This window comes from Petromyzon marinus, unplaced genomic scaffold, assembly GCF_048934315.1.
Source record: "Petromyzon marinus isolate PM22_M1 ecotype Great Lakes invasive population unplaced genomic scaffold, UKy_Petmar_22M1.pri1.0 PM_Scaffold_7, whole genome shotgun sequence".
Classification (NCBI taxonomy): domain Eukaryota; kingdom Metazoa; phylum Chordata; class Hyperoartia; order Petromyzontiformes; family Petromyzontidae; genus Petromyzon; species Petromyzon marinus.
The window spans coordinates 1,977,676-1,999,686 of record NW_027423677.1 but is presented as its reverse complement, the minus strand read 5'-3'; the positions used below and the strand labels follow the sequence as shown (position 1 = coordinate 1,999,686).

General features: G+C 45.2%; 1 long non-coding RNA gene across 1 annotated transcript; it reads left to right on the top strand.

The window, feature by feature from the left end:
* Positions 1–317: 317 nt before the first annotated feature.
* On the top strand, positions 318–21,377 carry LOC142923796 (uncharacterized). Its single transcript, XR_012940839.1, has 3 exons — positions 318–431; positions 1,317–1,395; positions 21,278–21,377. It is a non-coding gene; the product is annotated as an uncharacterized LOC142923796 (long non-coding RNA).
* Positions 21,378–22,011: the final 634 nt, after the last annotated feature.

Genomic DNA, 22,011 nt, shown 5'->3' with positions numbered 1-22,011 from the left:
CACCTCCGTCTGTAACGATCGACCGTTGCTAGGGAAGTGACGTCACTTGTTAAGGTAACGAACCCCGGAAACCACGTGGTCCACTGTATCCTCCAGGCCTGATTAGTTACACGACTGTCAAATTTTTACTTTAAACTTTCGTAACTTGCAGGAATTCATATTTTTGGTTCTTTCGGTAAAGTCACGTAGATAGAAAATAACATTTTAAGTGAAGGCAAAAAACCCACGAGGTTTCGGTGGCAACACAAGCGGTCTTCATCACGTGTTGCGATCGAAACGTCGTGAGTTTTTTGCTTTTATTTTAATTTATTTTTATTGTTATTATTTTCTATCTACGTGACTTTACCTGAAAGAACCAAGAATATAGTAACGATTGTACCCTGGTCGCCACGGATGAAGAGGCCGAGCGGGCTCGGTTCAACTGTTGCCAGGTACCTCCACCACTCAGCTCGCAGCACACACACACAGAGTGTCCACTATGTAAAAATCAGGCTAAACTAAACCTTTCTAGAAGTTAATAAAATAATGCTATAAAAACAATGCAACAGTGATCATAAGACATGTGATTGAAAGTTAACAATAGCGACATATATAACATATATTACTAAACCTAGCATCCTTCGCTAGCTGCTTGAGTCAATCCATAATAGCAGGAGTAACAATTATGTATGTTGATTAACTGCGAATAACCCAATCAATAACAGATATCCATTGTAATTTACATCAATACATTACCCCCCCCCCCCGTCTTCGTATCGGATCTGCTTACAAGCGACGACGTCACATTTATCCCCCGTCTACGTCTATTAAAGACCGAAACAGGGGAAGGATTTCACCACAACTCTGGCTGTCACCTGACGAGGCGGGTTGTTGTTGTAGTTACAGGCGAAACGTCACGGTACTTGAATTGTAAATGTTGTGGGTTTACTCTCCAACACACCGATGTGCTGAATTAGTCACTAATTGGCATGTTTTGTTTACGTGACAAACTTGACTAAGATTTACGCGAACTAACCCAAACAAACAAAAACACCCTCTAATAAGTAAATATTTGTATTAATTCCACGAATGGACCTTGGCCTGGGACTGTGCGGATTGAGAAGTTATGGATGCAGCTTCTGTTTGTGCTGCCATCAGAATGACCAACAAATAAATAAATAATACACACGGATTGGTAACTACAGTACTAGACCCCCAGTGCTTTTATATTTAAAAGTGTATGTGCTTTGTGGTTGCTTTATTGCGCGTGTGTACGTACTGTGTAACACTTGTTTGAACGCAGGTGATGGGGTTGTCCATGTTGGGTGTCATTACAGCCAAAAACAAGCAGCAGTACGAAGACCAGGACGCCGTGGCCGACCATGAGGACGGAAATTGGCCTCGCCCGGTCACAACGTACGACAGCAGTACAGGTTTCCCTCCACACATGCACACACCTACGAGTTTCCCACTACAGAGACGAAGATCCCCCATATAGCCTTAACAGACTGTTGTGGCAAGTGCTGTTCGCAAGCACCAATGAAGGTCGGCATGGTATACCAGGGGGTAGGTAGCCAACACCACACCCGGCCGCCTTTGTCTCCCAAGTTGTGACGTATTACACACACCGCTCCAGGTATTCATTTGAGGTTGAATCGACCCAGGACCAGTTCAGATAAATTATCGTTATTGGTGTTGGCCATGAGCGGGACTCCAACTCGGATGTTTGCGGGGTTCGGAGCGTAGCGTACTATCCACTGCGTCACTGCTACCCTCACATAACGCACACAGAAACAACACACACACAGGGACCCACACGCACGGACACACAGGGGCCTGCTCAACATTGAAATGTGCAGCCCTTGTGTGGCGGCCTGCGTTGAATTTGGGCGTTCATCTCGTCACCCATACAAAAGGTCTCGACACAATCAATGGCAGTCCCCCTTGCCCTGCCTGGCACGCACATCAGGCCAGTCACCCCACACACAGCACACACAACGTGCGCGTCGCGTATGCCAAATCAAGAGTCGTCCCCGAGTGTCCGGCAAATTGGACCGACTATCCCGGGCCCCGCGCTTCGGGGGAGGCCCCACGTGTAGACATCAGTGTCACATGTAATGCTTCCGGTTTAGTTTGAAGGCATCGGGGGGGGGGCCCACGCACCCCCTATGGACGGCCCTGGTCAAAGCACACGGCAGTGCGGAGCACGCGCGTCACGCGCACGGGCCACGTGCGTCACGGGTACGTGACATCTACAAGGCAAGCACCTGCATCGCGTGGTCATCACTTGTAAGGCATGCCTTTTGTGCATGGGACGTGCGTAGTGTGTGCAACACGTGGCACATGTATGTCACACATGCGCATCGCAATGTGATGTCATGTGTACGTGGACATTTGAATCGCATGTAGCTGTCTGGTGGGCAGGACGGATCTACGCGTGGGCAAGTAAGGGGGTGGCTGAGTAAGACTGATACGGAGACACGTCAAGCCACACACTCACCACACACTCACCGGTACACTCACACACACCACATTCACCGCACACTCACTTACCGGCACACTCGCACACTGGCACTCACTGCACACTCACACACCGCACACTCACCACGCACTCGCTTACCGGCACACTGACTGCACATTCACACACACTCACCGCTCTCACCACGCACTCACTTACCGGCACACTGACTGCACATTCACACTCACACACCGCACACTCACCACGCACTCACCGGCACACTGACTGCACATTCACACACACTCAGCGCTCTCACCACGCACTCACTTACCGGCACACTGACTGCACATTCACACACACTCACCGCACACTCACTTACCAACACTCTGACTGCACATTCACACACACCGCACTCACACCGCATTCACACACACTCACACACACTCACACACACTCACACCGCACTCATTCACTCACAAAAGACAAAGACAAAGATCCCCCATATAGCCTGTAACAGACTGTAGGGGCAAGTGCTGTTAGCGAGCACCTATGAAGGCCGGAACGGTACACGAGGGGGTGGGTGGCCAGCACCACGCCCGACCGCCTTTGTCTCCCTAGTGGCAATGTTTACACATCGCACCAGGTACTCATTTAAGGCTGAGTCGACCTAGGGGAGGCCCGGGACCGGTTCAGATAATCGTCACTGGTGTTGACCGTGAGCGGGAATCGAACTCGGGTCGCCAGGTTCATAGCGCAGCGTGCTAACTGCTACACTATCGCTCCCCTCCCCTAGGTCGACTCAGCCTCACTCACACACACTCACTCACACACACTCACACAAATTTACACACACTCACCACACACTCACACACACTCACACTCACCGGCACACTCGTGTGCAAGCACACTAGTGAGCTTCCACAAGATGTGCTGCACATTAGTGAGGCCACACACCAGCAGGTTTACACATCAGTGAGCTTACACACTAGTGTGCACACACACAGTCGTAAGCTTACAGATTAGATAGCGTACACACCAGCTCACCGGTGAGGTGAGCTACACACTGGTGAGTTAACACACCCACCTGTTCACGTGCGCAAAGCTCTTAACCCTAAACCTAACATATCCCAAATGCCATGGCTAAAGTTATTTTACACACGCACGTCCATACACGCATGCGCATATGAAGGCACGCATGCACACATACGTGCACACAAACACACATGCACGCACATGTTTAAACATATACAATTCCATGGCGTTGGACTTGAGACTCCCAGAAGTGGAATCAGGACTCCTGAGTGTGCGATATAGCTCAGTGGGCCTTACTTGGTAAAATTTAAATAATTAATTTAGTTTCAGGATGTAGGGTTCTGAAGATATTTCATCTTTCAGTCCTTTCTGACCGTTTGAGTGTGGGTGAGTGAGTGACAACTACTTATGCATTTTTTGTTATTACAAATACAAGCATTTCCAGCTATTGACATGAAATGTATTAACTCTGGAAGATGATGGTGATACAGGTGGTGGGTAGCGGTAGTGTAGCGTTTAGCACGCTGCGCTACGAACCCGGCGACCCGAGTTAAATTCTCGCTCATGCGCAACGCAGGTAACGACTCTCTGAACCGGTCATGGTCCTCCCCTAGGTCGACTCAGCCTCAAATGAGTACTTGGTGTGGTGTAAACATCACTACTGGGGAGACAAAGGCGGCCGGGCGTGGTGTTGGCCACCCACCCCTCGTGGGCCATGCTGGCCTTCACAGGTACTTGCTTACAGCACTTGCCCCAATAGTCTGTTCGGGCTATACGGGGAGTCTTTGCTTTGGTGGTGATAATACAGATGGTGATTGATTATACAGATGGTTAGGATGATGATAATGATACATTTGGTGATGATGGTGGTGATGATGGGACTGTAAGAGTGGTCCTTGAAGATATTTACTGTGTAATATTAAGACACACTAATATAAATGTAATCATTAAAGCACAATATATAACACTTGTAATTTCTGTTGAAAGCATGTGCTTTTAATGGTCACGTGTATTTGTACGTGGTTGTGCATGAATGCACGTGTTTTTATTTTCTGTATTAGGTGCTTGACGACAGCCCTTGGCCCAACAGTCTATATTGGTTGTACAGGAAATCTTTGTGTTTTGATTTACGAATGTTCCATTCACGAAATGTAGTGAAAACGAAATTGACAAATTAAGGATACTTTTCGACTTACAAAATAGAATTTCAGCGGAAACAATATATCACATGGCACGCGCCATGAGATCATCAAGCAAGAAGCTGTCATCCATTCACGACAGTGTCACGGTATCCCCATAGTGCAAAAGTAACGCCTCGTCACCTCTCCAGTCATTCCAACATGCAGATCTTTTGGTGAGTTCCTTGAAGATGTTAATTATTTTTGTTTTAAATTGATTATTATTCAACCGTTGTAATATTTGTTCTCTATTATTTTTTGCATTGTGAAATATTGGTGTTTATTTTGGGTTTATAGTAGAAATGACTGTCTGAAACACATCGCAAGTTTTTCGTATTCAATTAATGGGAAAAGCCATTCCGATTTGCGATATTTTGTTTTACGGGCGTTTTTAGAAGAACGCATCCCTTTCGTAAGTAGAGGCATACATGTACAGGAATCCATTGCCAACCGCTAATTTACCAACCACGAAATTTTAGTAAACACGGATTGACTACTGGACACCTGTTTACTAACCACGAGCATCTCGCTTTGAGTATTCGCGAGTCGCGCCGAGTAGTGAAATCAAAACAACACGATGTACCTTATGGGGGGGGGGGGGGTTCTTGTATTTGTTCTTGTATTTGTACGAGCTGTTGTTTGTTTATGTTACCGATGTTTACGGGGAGCGTTAGTGCAGCGGGTTAGCGAGCTGTACTATGGAGCCATAAATCCTGGTATAATTTCTGCTCATGGCCAACACCAGTGGCAATTATCTGAACCATTCCTGGACCTACCCTCGGCCTCAAATGAGTACTTGGTGCATTGTGAAAACATCAGCACTGGCAGAGACAAACCCCATATGCTGTGCTGGCCTGCATAAGTGCTCATAACGGCACTTACCCAACAGTCTGTTACATGGGGGGATCTTAGTCTTGGCGTGTAAGTGAGAGTTTGTGGACTTTGCATGTTCTTCCCCTGTTGTGCACGCGTTTTCTCAGGGTTCTCAGCTTTCAAAAAAGAACAACCAATTCTAACTGTAAGATATTACCTGCAAATTACTTAAACAAGGATTACACACCGTGGCAACATCGCCCCCTTCTGTGAAAGCTGGACAGGACCCTCCTGCAAAAGAGTGAGACTTCTCTGAATAAACAAATGTAGCACGGCAATCTTTGAGATAATAAAAAAAAAACTATTCACCCCTAGAGTGGACAAGGTAGCGAGGGCGATCCTAGCAAGCGAGGGAGCTGTACTCAGATGGAACGGACGACGGCTCCCAGCCGACCTCTTCGGCTCCAGCAGCGGTGCATCAACTTGCGGCTGTGGGGCGAGGGGAGGGTGCAGTGAGGGTGCGAGGAAGGCGAATCGCGCACAAGCTCGGACTGCGCTTTCACCTCTTCCAGTGTGCGTTCGTTCTCAGAATGGTTGAATGAGTGCCGATGATGTTAATGACGTCACAGAGGGGGATGAAGGGGGTCAGGTGGCGAGGGGAGTGAGGGGGGGGTGAGTAGGTAGAGGGTCATGAAGGCATAAAATATCTACAGAATGGATTCACACAGCGGCGTCTAAATGCCACTGCATCTCCATACGTAGTGCAGAAACACTGATCATGTTTATCTTGTAGAGAGAGAAGCAGTCTGTGGGTCTCTACAGTGAGGGAAAAAAGTATTTCATCCCCTGCTGATTTTGTACGTTTGCCCACTGACAAAGAAATGATCAGTCTATCATTTTAATTGTAGGTTTATTTGAACAGTGAGAGACAGAATAACAACAAAAAATCCAGAAAAACGCATGTCAAAAATGTTATGAATTTATTTGCATTTTAATGAGGGAAATAAGTATTTGACCCCTCTGCAAAACATGACTTAGTACTTGGTGGCTAAACCCTTGTTGGAAATCACAGAGGTCAGACGTTTCTTGTAGTTGGCCACCAGGTTTGCACACATCTCAGGAGGGATTTTGTCCCACTCCTCTTTGCAGATCTTCTCCAAGTCATTAAGGTTTCGAGGCTGACGTTTGGCAACGCGAACCTTCAGCTCCCTCCACAGATTTTCTATGGGATTAAGGTCTGGAGACTGGCTAGGCCACTCCAGGACCTTAATGTGTTTCTTCTTGAGCCACTCCTTTGTTGCCTTGGCCGTGTGTTTTTGGTTATTGTCATGCTGGAATACCCATCCACGACCCATTTTCAATGCCCTGGCTGAGGGAAGGAGGTTCTCACCCAAGATTTGATGGTACATGGCCCCGTCCATCGTCCCTTTGATGCGGTGAAGTTGTCCTGTCCCCTTAGCAGAAAAACACCCCCAAAGCATAATGTTTCCACCTCCATGCTTGACGGTGGGGATTGTGTTCTTGGGGTCATAGGCAGCATTCCTCCTCCTCCAAACACGGCGAGTTGAGTTGATGCCAAAGAGCTCCATTTTGGTCTCATCTGACCACAACACTTTCACCCAGTTGTCCTCTGAATCATTCAGATGTTCATTGGCAGGGAAAAAGTATTTGATCCCCTGCTGATTTTAACGTTTGCCCACTGACAAAGAAATGATGAGTCTATATTTTTAATGGTAGGTTTATTTGAACAGTGAGAGACAGAATAACAACAAAAAAATCCAGAAAAATGCATGTAAAAAATGTTATAAATTAATTTGCATTTTAATGAGGGAAATAAGTATTGGACCCCCTCTCAATCACAAAGATTTCTGGCTCCCAGGTGTCTTTTATACAGGTAACGAGCCGAGGTTAGGAGCACACTCTTAAAGGGAGTGCTCCTAATCTCAGCTTGTTACCTGTATAAAAGACACCTGTCCACAGAAGCAATCAATCAATCAGATTCCAAACTCTCCACCATGGCCAAGACCAAAGAGCTCTTCAAGGATGTCGGACAAGATTGTAGACCTACACAAGGCTGGAATGGGCTACAAGACCATTGCCAAGCAGCTTGGTGAGAAGAGTTAAAGCGATTATTCGCAAATGGAAGAAACACAAAAGAACGGTCAATCTCCCTTGGTCTGGGGCTCCATGCAAGATCTCACCTCGTGGAGTTGCAATGATCATGAGAACGGTGAGGTTGTGGATGGGTATTCCAGCATGACAATGATCCAAAACACACGGCCAAGGCAACAAAGGAGGGGCTCAAGAAGAAGCACATTAAGGTCCTGGAGTAGCCTAGCCAGTCTCCAGACCTTAATCCCATGGAAAATATGTGGAGGGAGCGGAAGGTTCGAGTTGCCAAACGTCAGCCTCGAAACCTTAATGACTTGGAGAAGATCTGCAAAGAGGAGTGGGACAAAATCCCTCCTGAGATGTGTGCAAACCTGGTGGCCAACTACAAGAAACGTCTGACCTCTGTGATTGCCAACAAGGGTTTTGCCACCAAGTGCAGAGGGGTCAAATACTTATTTCCCTCATTATAATGCAAATCAATTCATAACATTTTTGACATGCATTTTTCTGGATTTTGTTGTTATTCTGTCTCTCACTGTTCAAATAAACCTACCATTAAAAATATAGACTGATCATTTCTTTGTCAGTGGGCAAACATACAAAATCAGCAGGGGATCAAATACTTTTTTCTCTCAATGTATATGTGCTTTCTTGAGCAGGGGGACCTTGCGTGCGCTGCAGGATTTCAGTCCTTAACGGCGTAGTGTGTTACCAATTGTTTTCTTGGTGACTATGGTCCCAGCTGCCTTGAGATCATTGACAAGATCCTCCCGTGTAGTTCTGGGCTGATTCCTCACCGTTCTCATGATCATTGCAATTCCACGAGGTGAGATCTTGCATGGAGCCCCAGGCCGAGGGAGATTGACAGTTCTTTTGTGTTTCTTCCATGATGCGCACCAACTGTTCTCACCTTCTCACCAAGCTGCTTGGCAATGGTCTTGTAGCCCATTCCAGCCTTGTGTAGGTCTATAATCTTGTCCCTGACATCCTTGGAGAGCTCTTTGGTCTTGGCCATGGTGGAGAGTTTGGAATCTGATTGATTGATTGCGTCTGTGGACAGGTGTCTTTTATACAGGTAGCAAGCTGAGATTAGGAGCACTCCCTTTAAGAGTGTGCTCCTAATCTCAGCTCGTTACCTGTATAAAAGACACCTGGGAGCCGCTTTCTGATTGAGAGGGGGTCAAATACTTATTTCCCTCATTAAAATGCAAATCAATTTATAGCATTTTTGACATGCGTTTTTCCGGATTTTTTTGTTGTTTTTCTGTCTCTCACTGTTCAAATAAACCTACCATTAAAATTATAGACTGATAATTTCTTTGTCAGTGGGCAAACGTACAAAATCAGCAGGGGATCGAATACTTTTTTCCCTCATTGTATGTGAGGAGTCTGTGGGTCGCAACAGCACGTACGTCTGGAAGTAGGACATTCCAGACTAAGAGGGTTCATAATGGCCGTGTCAACGAGACTGAACCAGCCAGCACAACTCACTGCTAATAACACATCACATAATTCACCCTTAAGCAATTGTTCAATCAATTAATTAAATCACTACAATTAAAATCAAAGAATATCCCAGAACAAACACTTCGCACTCTCCTCCGTCAGCCACCTGCATCGACAATAGAAACACATCAGTCCAGCAGTGGATAAAACCTGGTGTGGGAGGTATGGGGGGGCGGCTTACACTTGTGGTGGACAGCAGGGGGGTGGCTGCATGCAGTAGCCATCGCAGATCAAGCGGTAGAACTTGTCATCGACTGCCATGCACCAGAGTAAGGGGCCTCTCCTACACCCACACATATCACACACCGAGCGGTACACACGTCACACCGAGGAGCACGCACGTCACACACCGAGCAGGTTGCACAGGGCTCCTTTATCAAGACAAACGTGGAGCAGATTACAACTACAACTCTTCTACGCCTGTCACAATGCCCCCCTCTCCCCCCCCCCCCCCCCAGTTTATGGGGGGGCGCGGGCCTCACTCCCCCCTTCGCGTCAGCCCCCCCTAATAAATGGTCCGGTTGCATTGTGAATGCACCACTCGAATGACGTGCAGTCCCGTGGCGCACTGTAACGGGCTTGTGATTTACTCAATAAAATTCAACGTAAAAAAATAAAAACGATCCCAAGACATTATTTAAAATAATGTATGGCCATCGTGTGTTAGCATCACAGGCGAAAATTGGCATGTAAAAAAACTTCACTGCGACTCACTCAATTGGGATTGCTCGCAGCAAACAGCACTTGACCTGCTTACAGGTTAGGTGCTGAATAACCGTGTGTCACACAGAGAACAGTTGCCACTGAGGCTGCCCTTTTCAAATGCTTGAGATGAGATGTGATTATCGCGTGTAAATGTACACACTAAAATAACGAAAAAATTATAAGCGAACTATTATCGTTTCAGGTGGCAGGGTGGTGCAGCGGTGATCTTTGACCCTCGCAACAAGAAGGGCCTTGGTTAATGATCCGACTGGCACTTTGCGGAGTTTTCTACGTTCTCACCTTTGTTCTGTATGGGTTATCCAGTTTGCTCACATAGCTAGAAAACACACAATCACAATGTAACTGGGTATTGGCCAAGCATCCCAATGCTACAGTTACCTGCAAATTACTTCATTGGGATGACACTCGGCAGCAGAGCCGGATGATGGCATTGCTGGGGCCCTATGCCATTGTCAAGTTTAAGAGGCCCCTTCTATGAATGCCTGTATATTTTTGTCAGCAGAATGAAAATAACTGCTTTGGAGAGTCTTTTTTTCTCACCGATCTTTATTTATTAAGCAATTATTTTAAAACTCGAAACCTCATGTCCATTTCTTGTTTCGTATTTAGAGATCCCCCGCCTCTCTTAATGCGAGGCCCTAAGCTGCAAGTGTGGCCGGTCTGAGCTCGCCTGTGATGAATCACACGTATAATTGTGCACTCTAATTTTCTATGGGTGGCCAGGAGAATTTATTATTATTTAAGTGAATGCAATGGTGATCAGGGGATTGGATCCAGAGCCCCACGTACACAGTAGAGTACAAGGGAACGCCCACAATACAGATTTGAGCTGACCTGAGGATTGAGAAATTGAACTGTTTTGTGACGTGGAGGGTGTTTCTGACCGCTATTATGACCGACCCGTCCCGACGGGAGGAGAGAGGACAGGGTGGACCGGCTGCATGAGCTTACTCTCCGGCACTGCACAGCACAACATCGCCTCCCTACTGCAAAAATACTCGGCAGGACCCTCCTGAAAATGAAAGTCTTCGGAATCAGTGAGGCCTGTCCTTGAGAGGACAGGCGTAGTCTTGGTCGTCACAAGCGAACATTTGTTTCTCCACATGAATTTGTATCCCCGGGTTACCATCAGGGCTGGGCGCTGCAAGCTTAGCTTCTGAGATCTGATGAGACTGGCCGTTTTTTAAAAGGTAATTTCGGCATCTGGAGCCCAAGCATGCAACAACTTTATGCAACTTCTTGGTTATTTTGATAAAGTCACGTAGAATGGAAATAAAATAATAAAAATAAAACATAATAAAAAATAAAATTCTCACGACGTTTCTGCCAAAACACAAGTAGCCTTCAGGTGAAGGAACAGAACTGTCGGGACAACAGCGCTTCAATAACTGCTGCTAAGATTCCCAGCGTCTTTTAAGCTAGGTGGGAGAGGTAAAGCGCCTTGACAAAGGAGTTTACATATCAAACAGGAGAATTTAGCATTGAAATAGCTGTGTTAAAGTGTTGGATCATCAGGGTGTTAAAGTCAGAAATAAGCATGTAACTGGGAGATTAGCATGATGTTAATGTGAGGGATTAGCATGTGACTGGTCACGGAAATAGCTATGTTAAAGTCAAAGTTTACATCTCAACAGAGGCGTTTAGTATATGGACGCTAAAGGACTGCAACTACCCAACTATCATACAATAAACCGATGTGAAAAAAATAAGTATAAACAACATCAATATAATAAATGTACTCAATATGTTCTTCAATACGTTGAGCTATAAACATAAAGTAACTGAGTATACACTACACTATATAATGAATACCATATAGTAAACGAATTAATAAAACTAAAATATAAACTACATCAATGTTATTAATAAACTCTATATACTCTCCAATCAGCTGAGCTACTAACAATAAGTCATTATACATTACAATGCCATATGGCGAAAAAAAGGGTGGCGGTTTTTTTCCTTCTTTCCAACGTTAGCACCACGGAGAGCGACGAGCCTCGTTCAGACGGACGAGTCCATCCATGCTCGGAACGGAGGAGGGGGGAGAAACAGCCACGATGTGCTGCTCTGTCCTGTGTTGCGTTACAACCATGCCATAAACTAGACTACTATACATTGTAACGTTATACCTTCCAATCTAAACTACATTGTATAATATCGTATACACAACCCAATGGAAGCTCGAACATTATGCAGTATATTTATATGTCTTCAACTAAACTTTTTCCTACATTACACGACTATACACCGTAATATACACTACCATAGACAAACCCACCCTTGAATTATAAAATGCGTTACTTTACACTACCCTATACTTTAGACTGTAAAATGTTAGACTTGTAATATTACACTATGTATTATTCTACCAACCCTACTGTATACCACACTGCTGTATATTCACAATACAATTACGATACTATATATTGCCTTATGAATTATGTTAAACATTACAATGTTATACTATTTATTATTATGTAACATGCTATAAACCATACCATTGACCGTCGTGTGAAGAGGCATTGCCAGCGAATGGACTGCAGTCTGAATGTCACCATAAAATACAATCAATTAAGAACTGAAATTGTTTATAACGTCTTTCCAATGAAATTTTGATTTAAAGCTTTCGTGACTGCAGTAATTAATATGCTTAGTTCTTTCGGTAAAGTCACGTTGAAGGGAAACAACAAAATAATAAAATATATATAAAACAATAAACATTCTCACGACGTTTCGACCATAACACAAACCAATTCCTCAACCACATCAATTCCATACACCCAGCCATCAGATTCACCATGGAGGTCGAAAAAGATGGCAAGCTACCCTTTTTGGATGTCCTAATTAAAAGGAGACCTGATGGTTCAATGAGCCACTCTGTCCACAGGAAAGCTATGCATACGAATGCTTACTTAAAACTGGATTCCCACCACCATCCATGTCAGAAGAACTCCCTCATCAAGACTCTATAGCATAGAGCCCAATGCATTTCCGACCAGGAACACATTGCCAGTGAACTTAAGCACGTACACCAAGCTCTCAAGGCTAATGGTTACTCCGACTACACAATCCGCAAAGCCATCACTCCAGCCATGAAGAAGGATCCTCTTGAGGAGCCATTCAAAACCATCACCTTACCCTACATTGCGGGGGTCACAAAAAATATCTCCAAAATCCTGAATAAACACAAGATCCAGGTCCGATTCAACACAGTACATAAAATCCGTGATCTGGTTCCGTCTGTAAAAGATGTGGTTCCAGACATACAGTACCCGGGCGTCTACAAACTAAGTTGCCTCTGTGGTAGCAGTTACATTGGAGAAACCAAACGACATATCTGGGACCGCATCCGTGAATATAAAGCAGACTTGAAACACGGTAGGACGAGCACCTCAGCCGTGGCAGATCACTGTTATAATTCAGTGGGCTCACATGACATTGACTTCTCCAAGACGGACGTTCTCTGCAAGCCATCCGGCTACCATGAGAGATTCGTTCATGAGGCCATCCACATATACAAACACAGAAACAATTTCAACCGAGAAGATGGATTCTGGCTTAGTAACCATTGGAAAGATGTTATAAACCATTTTGGTACTTAATTGATTGTATTTTATGGTGACTTTCAGATCGCAGCCCATTCGCTGCCACTGCCTCAATACCTTTCACACGACGGTCAATGGTATGGTTTATAGCAGGGGTGTCCAAACTTTTGTTTCCCGAGGGCCACATACAGAAAAATATACGAAGGATTGGGCCACTCACTAGACGTGAGGTATACTGCCTCACTTCTCATGCACTAATATTGTCAAAATCAATCAAATGCAGGTAAATTACGTTTGATTATTGAACATGTTTGAAGAAAAAAAGCCTCCATCATAGCTCTTCATTAGTAGATTTTAATTTTATTTTTTACAAAAAGGTTGGCAGGTAATTCTCTCAGTGACAGCCTCAGATTGGTTCTTAGGGTGCTGATCCCCCTTCATTGTCCATATGAAGGGAGAGACAAGAAGACAAATAGGGGATGTGGATATTTCAAGCTTATTACACAAATAAATTATTGGGCTTGTTAACACATCAACTAACGTTTGTTAAAAAAATTGTCATCAACTTTAATTGACTGAATTTATGAAGTAATTGGGCTTATTAACAAATGAAAACGGTGTGTATATTTTTAACTCACCTGTAATGGGAATAATGTTACGCTCAGTGGGAGCAGTGATGCTGCGCTTTGGTCTGAAGGATAGCTGGCAGGTCAGGAGTAAGTTTGGTGGTTGAGATGCGAAGGACGTCACGTAGATGGCTGTCGGTCGTTCTGGTTCTCAGCCTGCTTTTGTTCAGCGTTAACAGAGAGAATGTCTGCTCACATATGTATGTTGAGCCGAACAGACTCATCATTCGTTTTGCATGGCGTCTCGTCAGAGGAAACTTGGCCTTTTCCAAACTCCGGTAGAAGTCAGGTAGGGAGAGAAGCTGATGCTGATTCTTCAGAGAATCATCACACTGAATTTCGATCAGTTCTAATTGCAGACTCTCCTCCACTTCTTTTGCATCCATTGAAAACGGAGCCGCAAACAGTGTGATTTCCTTCTCAATGACAGAAAAATCTTGGAAGCGCTGACTGAATTCTGTCATGAGAGATGTGATCACAGACACATATTCTCCCATTTTTGCAGAGAGCTTGGCATTTGGAAATGCGCATTGATTTCGGTCAGCGTGGGGAAGTGCGCTACATTGAAGTTGCGCAGTTGTGACTCGAAGAGACGGAGCTTCGCACGGAATGCTTTCATGTGCACATACAGCTGTGGTACCAGCTGCTCTTTGCCTTGTAGTCTCTTGTTCGGGGTGTTGAGATGATCAGTGAGATCAACTAAAAAAGCCAGGCCTGCCAACCATAAAGGGTCACTGATCTCATGGAGAGGTCTGCCCTTTTCTTTCAAAAACTTGTCGATATTTGATCTCAGGGAATAAAACCGCTGCAGCACGGAGCCGCGACTGAGCCAGCGCACTTGAGAATGGTAGAGTAGGTCCCCGTATTCAGCATCGACATCAGAGAGGAACGCTTGCAATTCTCTGTGGTAAAGCCCTCGGGCCATAATTTTTTTTGACATTTTTCACAACTGTGTTCATCACATCGCCAAGCTGGATTATCTTGGCACAGAGGGCTTCTTGGTAGATGATACAGTGCATTTTAACAGTCTCACCTCCGCTCTCCTGCACCTTGGCACTCACCATAGAAGCCATTCCTTTGTGCTCGCCTGTCATTGCTGGAGCCCCATCCGTTGTAATTCCACACAGCTTGTCCCATTTAAGTCCAGCCTGGTTAATTGAATCTGACACATCTTCAAAACATATCCTTCCCAGTTGTTGTCCCCTTTAGACTCCGAAGATCAAGCAGTTCCTCCGTAATGCAAAAATTCTCATCAACTCCCCGCAAAAAAATTAACAGCCGTGCAGTGTCCGTGGCATCTGTGCTCTCATCACATGCAATCGAGTAAAAATCGAAAGCACAAGCTTTATCTGACACTTGCTGTTTTAAGTTAGCCGACAAGTCTTCAATTCGCCGCACAACCTTATTTCTGGACATACTAACATCGTTAAAATCCTGCATTTTCTCCAGGCACATTCCCACGACTTTAGTGAGGCACTGTTTGATGAAGTCACCGTCTGAGAAAGGTTTCCCGTGTAGGGCAATGAGTTGAGCTACTTCATTGCTGGCTATTGTTGCATTTTCTTGAGCTTTGTTAGCACGGAAAAAAAACCCTGCTGCTGCGTTAGCAGGCTAGCTTGCCATTTGCTTTACCTTCTCTCTCCGCTCGGCGCCAGTGTAGGACGTGAAGGTCTGATGTTTCGTTTCATAATGCCGTCGTACATTGTACTCTTTCATCACGGCAACACTCTCATTACAAATCAAACAAACACACTTCCCCTTGGTTTCTATGAAAAAAAATTCATTTTTCCACCGAGTCTGAAATTTTCTGCACTCGCTTGCAATCTTGCGTCTCTTCGGTTCCGGCATTTCTGGTGACCCTGAGCAAATGTTTTCTTCGATTGCTTGCTTTGTGGAGACGCTGCCTTGTTCAAGACAATAGCGCCATCTAGTGTTTAAATTAAGAAATGCAATGCAGTGGGCCATAGTCCATTATATTTTTAAACTTTGATACGGGCCAATTAAAAATGGATGGCGGGCCGCAGTTGGCCCGCGGGCCGTAGTTTGGACACCCCTGGTTTATAGCATGTTATATAATAATAAATAGTATAACATTGTAATGTTTAACATAATTCATAAGGCAATATATAGTATTGTAATTTTATAGTGAATATACAGCTGTGTGGTATACAGTAGGGTTGGTAGAATAATACAGTGTAATATTACAAGTCTAATATTTTACAGTCTAAAGTATAGGGTAGTGTAAAGTAACGCATTGTATAATTCAAGGGTGGGTTTGTCTATGGTAGTGTATATTACGGTGTATAGTTGTGTAATGTAGGAAAAAGTTTAGTTGGAGACATATCAATATACTGCATAATGTTCGAGCTTACATTGGGCTGTGTATACGATATTATACAATGTAGTTTAGATTGGAAGGTATAACATTACAATGTATAGTAGTCTAGTTTATGGCATGGTTGTAATGCAACACAGGACAGAGCAGCGCATCGTGGCAGTTTCTCCCCCCTCCTCCGTCCCGAGCATGGATGGACTCGTCCGTCTGAACGAGGCTCGTCGCTCTCCGTGGTGCTAACGTTGGAAAGAAGGAAAAAACCGCCACCCATTTTTTTCGCCATATGGCATTGTAATGTATAACGACTTATTGTTAGTAGCTCAGCTGATGGAGAGTATATAGAGTTTATTGATGTAGTTTGTATTTTAGTTTTTTTTATTAGTTTACTATATGGTATTCATTAGATAGTGTAGTGTATACCCAGTTACTTTTTGTTTATAGCTCAATTTATTGAAGAATATATTGAGTACATTTATTATATTGATGAAGTTTCTACTTAGTTTTTTTTCACATCGGTTTATTGTATGATAGTTGGGTAGTTGCAGTCCTTTAGCGTCCATATACTAAATGCCTCTGTTGAGATGGAAACTTTGACTTTAACATAGCTATTTCCGTGACCAGTCACATGCTAATCCCTCACATTAACATCATGCTAATCTCCCAGTTACATGCTAATTTCTGACTTTAACACCCTGCTGATCCAACACTTTAACGCAGCTATTTCAATGCTAAATTATCCTGTTTGATATGTAAACTCCTTTGTCAAGGCGCTTTACCTCTCCCACCTAGTTTAAACGACACTGCGAATCTTAGCAGCAGTCATTGAAGTGCTGTCGTCCCGACAGTTCTGTTCCTTCACCTGAAGAAGGCTACTTGTGTTGTGGCCGAAACGTCGTGAAAATTTTATTTTTTATTACGTTTTTTTATTATTTTATATCCATTCTACGTTACTTTACCGAAAGAACCAAGAAGATGAATCCCTGCAGTCACGAAAGCTTTAAATCTGAACTTTACGCAATTAAAAATCATAGTGTAAGATAAGACTACAATCGTTGTCTGCTGTGAGGATCTTCTGTACTCAGGGCCCCGAATGTTTGTGGCAAGTGAAAGTTTGTCTCAGCAAAATATAAGATTTCTCACAGTAGCATACCGTATGACCACACGTCGCTCTGCACCTTGTAGAGCCCATGGAACATGCTTTCTGAAGACATCCACTTTACAGGCAGAGGCACCTAATGGACATGACCGCATGGCCACAAGCACAACAACAATACGTTCAGTAAATTCAGTTCAGGCCGATGCATCGCGATTCGTCATACGTTTTTTGCGTCAGGCCACATTCATCTGGCCAAATTAGCGTCATCTAGCCCTCCACTACCCTGAAGGGTTAAATGTGTAGTGACATCACGGGATGTCACTGTGTGGTGCCGGCCCTAGAGAGGCACGGCGTGCGGTGTATTGACATCGCGGATACCACTCTGGTGTGGGTGTAGTACCGGCCCTAGAGGGGCTCGGTCAGCGCTGATTGATCCCGCTGGATGGCATCACGCTTGGCGTGCAGTGCCAACCCAACAGGATAGGGTGTGGGAGTGCCGGCCGTAGGAAACGGGTTACTAAATGCTATGGCACTCTGGTTGACCCGAGAGGACACGTGACCGGTTAAGTCTACAAAGGGGCCCCAAGTGGGGTCTAGGGGTGGTCACGTGGTCGGGGTCCAGATCCTGCTGCTCGATGATTCTTGAAGGTGGTCGTGGCCAAGGGCGGAGCCAGCCACGCCACAGAGAATATAAGCTGGGTCCCCCAGAGGGACCGGCGTTGTTGTTCATCCTGAAGAACCTTTGTCTACGTCTACGTTCTACCGAGTCTCCAACACATGGACTGGGACCCGAGCTGTGGTCCCGTTCTGTCGTAGCTAGTCATGTTGTAATTAGTGTAGTTAGCCTGGTGGTCACCACCACAGGTTCTTATTCTGGGCCAGTTACCCCGTGTACCACATGGGGTGGGGAGGAGGAAGGGGATTTGTGAAATTGCCCCATATTTTCAACTGTCGGCAGAGCAGGGAGATTGAATCCAATTGCCGACCTCTGGATTGCAAGTCCAGGGTGGGAGAGCCATTGCACCACCGTGTGTGGCAGCACCCCCGCTCTTTTTTTCTTAGGGGCTGTGCAAAATAAAATAAAAACATTGAGTACAATGAAAGTGATGGGCCTTCCATTCCGATGATGGTGATGACATTGGCGATACTGATAATGATGCTGATGATGCTAAGTAAGGTGAAGGACTCACTTTGCCCTTCACCACGTAGTTGGGGTCAGTCTGGACGTTCCGTGCCAGCCCAAAGTCGCAAATCTTGGCGATGTGTCCATGCGTTACCAGCAAATTCCTCGCAGCCAGGTCGCGGTGGATGCACTAAAAAAAAGAAAAAAATTCCCTGTGTGGCCTTCAACAAACTTGGGGCAACTTCTGTGAAGGTCGGCCACGGTACACGACGGGGTGGGTGCCCAGCACCACGCCCGGCCGCCTTTGTCTCCCCAGTGTAGATGTTTATACACCGCACCAGGTACTCATTTGAGTATGAGTCCATCTGGGGAGGCCCATGACCGGTTCAGATAATTGTCACTGGTGTTGGCCGTGAGCGGGAATCGAACTCTGGCCATTGGGTTCGTAGTGCAGTGAACTAACCACTGAGCGACCACTCGCCACCCAGACAGACATATTAAGGGCAACAAAGACGTGCACCACAGACACAGTCACATACAAAGACACAGTTAAACACGCACAGTCACAGAGATACAGTTAAACATACTCTTTGGTTCTTTCGGTAAAGTAACATAGGTATAAAATAAAACAAATCACGACGTTTCGGGCGCAACACAAGTGTCCCTCATCAGGTGGGAAAGCATGATCTGCTGCTGAGGCAGACTGTTTTAAAAGGTTTGAAATAGGTGTAGCCTAAGGGTCATAAAGAAGTGGGCGGGGCTAGTGATGTTAATGTGAGAAATTAGCATGTAAATGTAAGATCGGAGAGCGGCCTCCTCGACGAGGGCTTCAAATCAAGACAGTTAAACACGCGCAGTCACACATGGTCAAATTGAAACACAGAGGTGAATTTCCGGAGGTTCTTAAAGATGGTCATGGCCCTGTAGGGATAGAGACAGACAGGCACGGAGATACATACAGAGAGACACAGAGACAGGTTAAAATCATCACGTATTTTCATCATTATGTTCCACCACTCTTTTAACCGAGGAGAGAGGCTCACTGCTGATTCACTCCTCTCGCGACTCACGTTCTTGTGAGCGAGGAAGGCCATACCGCTCGCGACCTGCTCCGAGAAGCTCGGGAGGTTGTCCACCCCGGATGGAGTAGAGTCGCTCACGATCGCTTCTCTCTCCGACGACGACGCGTCCCAGCCTGCGGCGCACAAGGAAGCCCGGACGATTCAGAAATGTCCTAACTATAGAGTATCTATAGTAGATCATCGATTATTCGGCGGCTACGGGGGGGAAGGGGACACCAAATTTTTTAACAACGCCGGATATTCACTACATAATAATTTTAAAAAGCAATTTTTTTGCACATTCTTGCATAGCATTGTTTTTAAATGTTGTGAATGTTTTGTTGTCTTTTAAATTAGTTTACTATATGAAATTGGTGTGAATAAACATACAAATACACAGAAATAAATATCCTACTGTAAAATGTAACCTATTTACTGTACCGTACTTACCAATCCAATCTCGAAGACTCTGAATGGAGTGATGTATATACGTGCAGTATTGTCATTTTTTAAAGTTGTATTTAGTGTATAATGTACCGTCCGTAATATTTAACACTGAAATGAAGTCGGTGGCTGCTCTGGTTAATACCGCGGTCTACTTCGCAGTAGACACAGTTAGAGCGAACACGTACATGATTAGAAAAAGAGAGTCGGCCAAGTGTTGTGTGGTGTAATTACCCAAATTTGAGAAATTTACTCGCAAATTATTCCATCGGGGAAGCTGCCTAATAACATCACAAACCCACTTGGCAGGGTAAAGCCCGCTTGCAAGGCTGTGGCTGCACAGGGGCAGCTGCCCCCAGTCCATGGAAACTGGTACTGATGTAGTTTACGAATCGCCATGGGCGGCATGGTGGCACATTGGTAAGTAACCCTTGCGCCTTGCAGCAAGAAAGCTGGGTTTGATTCCCGACTCGGGCGCGTTTCGGCGTGGAGTTGTCATCTTCTCTCCCCCTGTTCGTCAGAGTGTGTAAGTGCAATGAAGTGTTTGAGTGAGTGTGTGAGCGAGTGAGTTAGCGTGAATGTGTGAGTGTGTGAAGATTGTATGTTCTCCCCCTCTTCTGGGTCTCCTCCGTGTTCTCGAGTTTCCTCCCATAGTAAAAAAAATACCCAATACAACGAGTCTGGCATTGGGCAAAACATCCCAATACTGAAAAATCACCTGCAAATTACTCAATTGGGACTACACAGTGACAGCAAAAACTTCGCAGGACCCTCATGAAGAAGTCTTGAGTTTTTGCACAGTAAACAAATGTAATAATAAATCTTGACTTAAAGCTTTTGTAACTGCAGGAAGACATTCTTTGGGTCTTTCGGTAACGTCACGTAAATAGGTTCAAATGAAATAACCAAAAATAACAAAAAACTACGACGTTTCGATCACAACACAAGCTTTTGTCATCAGGAAGAAAAAAAGAGAGGGGGACAGCTGCTGAGGCAGACAGTCTGCCTTATCTCAACCGGTGTTGTCCCTATCCTAGGTAAACTCTGTCTTAAATGAGTACCTGGTGCAGTGTGTAGACATGAGCACTGGGGAGACAGAGGTGGCTGCATGCGCGTAGTGCTGGCCACCCACCTCCTCGTGGGCCACGCCGCCTAACAGCAGCACAGTCTGTTAAGGCTTATTTGGGTGATCTTCATCTTTGTTGTACGCTTCTGCCATCTTGTGTGTCCGCTGTCACAGATTCCAGGCTACAACCCTCCGGAGTCCACCCCATGGGGCTCCCCTTCTCCCCGGCCCAAAAAACCCAGACAGTACTCGTGCATCATGCATGCGGTGTCAGCAAGAGGTAAGAGGTGCATGAGTGGGCACACACTCTGGGTTTTACATCTGCAGAGTTAGTTAAGTGTACAGTGTGCTCGCAAGCAGAGGTGAACAATAAAAAAATCAGTGGCGGTTATGAGAAACGCTACCCTGAAGTAACGGGCGGTTTGCACTCTGAACTTGCAATCCAGAAGTTACTGGTTCGTTTTCCCATCGCAGCGTTTGAAACAGTGGCGCAATTTTCTTAAATTTACAATTTTTACCTTGCCAACCAGTACAAACAGCCAGGTGAGGTGTATAAGCGTCACTATATATGAATAGTTTAGGACATATTATGCCCACAAACTCACCCGTTCACGCACTCAACCACCAACTCAATCTCACTCAAATGACCAACTCACTCTCACTCAAACCACCAACTCACTCAACCATCAACTCACTCAACCCACCATCTCACTCAAACCACCAACTCACTCAACCATCAACTCACTCAACCCACCATCTCACTCAAACCACCAACTCACTCAAACCACCACCATCTCAATCAAACCACCAACTCACTCAAACCACTATCTCAAACCACCATCTCAAACCACCAACTCACTCAAACCACCATCTCACTCAAACCACCATCTCACTGAAACCACCAACTC